Source organism: Bos javanicus, chromosome 24 (genome assembly GCF_032452875.1).
Source record: "Bos javanicus breed banteng chromosome 24, ARS-OSU_banteng_1.0, whole genome shotgun sequence".
Lineage (NCBI taxonomy): Eukaryota > Metazoa > Chordata > Mammalia > Artiodactyla > Bovidae > Bos > Bos javanicus.
The window spans coordinates 6330129-6333036 of record NC_083891.1 but is presented as its reverse complement, the minus strand read 5'-3'; the positions used below and the strand labels follow the sequence as shown (position 1 = coordinate 6333036).

Below are 2908 nucleotides of genomic sequence, written 5' to 3'. Positions count from 1 at the left end.
AATACCGATTCCAGTATTCTAGCCTAGAGAATTCCATGGATTGTTTAGCCCATGGGGTCACAGAGTCGAACACGACCGAGCAACTTTTAGTTTCAACTTCAAATATAAATATTGTTGGTATACTAGTACCTCTGAGTTCTCTTTTATAAATTTTATTTTATTATCTACTGGGCAGTAATACTTATCTTAAAATATCTCTAATGATGATATTAAGAAGAGGTGGCAAGAATACACAGAAGAACTGTACAAAAAGATCTTCACGACCCAGATAATCACGATGGTGTGATCACTGACCTAGAGCCAGACATCCTGGAATGTGAAGTCCAGTGGGCCTTAGAAAGCATCACTACGAACAAAGCTAGTGGAGGTGATGGAATTCCAGTTGAGCTATTCCAAATCCTGAAAGACAATGCAGTGAAAGTGTTGCACTCAATATGCCAGCAAATTTGGAAAACTCAGCAGTGGCCACAGGACTGGCAAAGGTCAGTTTTCATTCCAATCCCAAAGAAAGGCAATGACAAAGAATGCTCAAACTACCGCACAATTGCACTCATCTCACATGCTAGTAAAGTAATGCTCAAAATTCTCCAAGCCAGGCTTCAGCAATATGTGAACTGTGAACTTCCTGATCTTTAAGCTGGTTTTAGAAAAGGCAGAGGAACCAGAGATCAAATTGTCAACATCCGCTGGATCATGGAAAAAGCAAGAGAGTTCCAGAAAAACATCTATTTCTGCTTTATTGACTATACCAAAGCCTTTGACTGTGTGGATCACAATAAACTGTGGGAAATTCTGCAAGAGATGGGAATACCAGACCACCTGACCTGCCTCTTGAGAAATCTGTATGAAGGTCAGGAAGCAACAGTTAGAACTGGACATGGAACAACAGACTGGTTCCAAATAGGAAAAGGAGTACGTCAAGGCTATATATTGTCACCCTGCTTATTTAACTTATATGCAGAGTACATCATGAGAAACGCTGGACTGGAAGAAACACAAGCTGGAATCAAGATTGCCCGGAGAAATATCAATAACCTCAGATATGCAGATGACACCACCCTTATGGCAGAAAGTGAAGAGGATCTAAAAAGCCTCTTGGACCAACTCTTCCTCTTCCGCTCCTCGAGGACGCTTTGCCGGCAGGGTCTTCGACTCTAAACCTGGTGTGGGAGGCGGCAGCAGTCATGGCGATGTTTGAGCAGATGAGAGCGAACGTGGGCAAGTTGCTCAAGGGGATCGACAGGTACAACCCTGAGAACCTGGCCACCCTGGAGTGCTATGTGGAGACACAGGCCAAAGAAAATGCCTATGATCTGGAAGCCAACCTGGCTGTCCTGAAACTGTACCAGTTCAACCCGGCCTTCTTCCAGACCACAGTCACCGCCTAGATCCTGCTGAAGGCCCTCACCAACCTGCCCCACACCGACTTCACGCTGTGCAAGTGCATGATCGACCAGGCCCACCAAGAAGAACGGCCCATCCGGCAGATAAAAATTTAAAAAAATAAAATAAAAGGCCTCTTGATGAAAGTGAAAGTGGAGAGTGAAAAAGTTGGCTTAAAGCTCAACATTCAGAAAACGAAGATCATGGCATCCGGTCCCATCACTTCATGGGAAATAGATGGGGAAACAGTGGAAACAGTGTCAGACTTTATTTTTCTGGGCTCCAAAATCACTGCAGATGGTGACTGCAGCCATGAAATTAAAAGACGCTTACTCCTTGGAAGGAAAGTTATGACCAACCTAGATAGCATATTCAAAAGCAGAGACATTACTTTGCCAACAAAGGTTCGTCTAGTCAAGGCTATGGTTTTTCCAGTGGTCATGTATGGATGTGAGAGTTGGACTGTGAAGAAGGCTGAGCACCAAACAATTGATGCTTTTGAACTGTGGTGTTGGAGAAGACTCTTGAGAGTCCCTTGGACTGCAAGGAGATCCAACCAGTCCATTCTGAAGGAGATCAGCACTGGGATTTCTTTGGAAGGAATGATGCTGAACCTGAAACTCCAGTACTTTGGCCACCTCATGCAAAGAGCTGACTCATTGGAGAAGACTCTGATGCTGGGAGGGATTGGGGGCAGGAGGAGAAGGGGATGACAGAGGATGAGATGGCTGGATGGTATCACTGACTTGATGGATGTGAGTCTGAGTGAACTCCGGGAGTTGGTGACGGACAGGGAGGCCTGGCGTGCTGCGATTCATGGGGTCACAAAGAGTCGGACACGACTGAGGGACTGAACTGAACTGAACTGAATGATAAAAACAGCAGATAAGCACGTCGAAGTGAAGTCACAAATGAAAACCATGGCGGATGTTTACTATGTAAATCTTACTTAAGCATGTCAAGTAATTAGTCTATCTGAAGATTATATTGGCTAATCCCATTAGTCAATATTTCTGTTCTCCACGTGCTATTCTCTTCTCATATTAAGAAGTTTGGGAGATAATAATGCCCAAGAAGCTGGCGATAAACTATTTTTCATCCCATCACCAGAAGACCTGACAACATGTAATATTTGCTACATCCTTTAAAGGAAAAATTAAAAGAAAAATAAAGATCAGATATCACTTTCCTTATTTTCTAATGGAGAGAATTCATTATTCCAACAGATTACTTACATTTATAGTTTATTTTTATAGGTATTTCATATGTTCAAATGAAACACTTAAATATAGAATTAAAGCCTCAAATTTTCCTCTTTAAGGAATTTGAATGTACATCTATAATTGCATATCCATATAGATTTAGGTAGCACTGACACATAATATGTTGGGAAGATCCCCTGGAGGAGGATAATGGCAATCCACTCCAGTATTCTTGCTTGAAATATCCCAGGAACAGAGGAGCCTGGCAGGCTACAGTTTAAAGGGTCACAAAGAGTTGGAAACTACTGAGCAACTAAGCATGC

The 2908-nt window shown here is 42.7% G+C and overlaps 1 pseudogene; it reads left to right on the top strand.

Annotated features, from left to right (window-relative positions):
• The first annotated feature begins 1121 nt into the window (after positions 1 to 1121).
• On the top strand, positions 1122 to 1499 carry LOC133237348 (eukaryotic translation initiation factor 3 subunit K-like; annotated as a pseudogene).
• The last annotated feature ends 1409 nt before the right edge of the window (positions 1500 to 2908 follow it).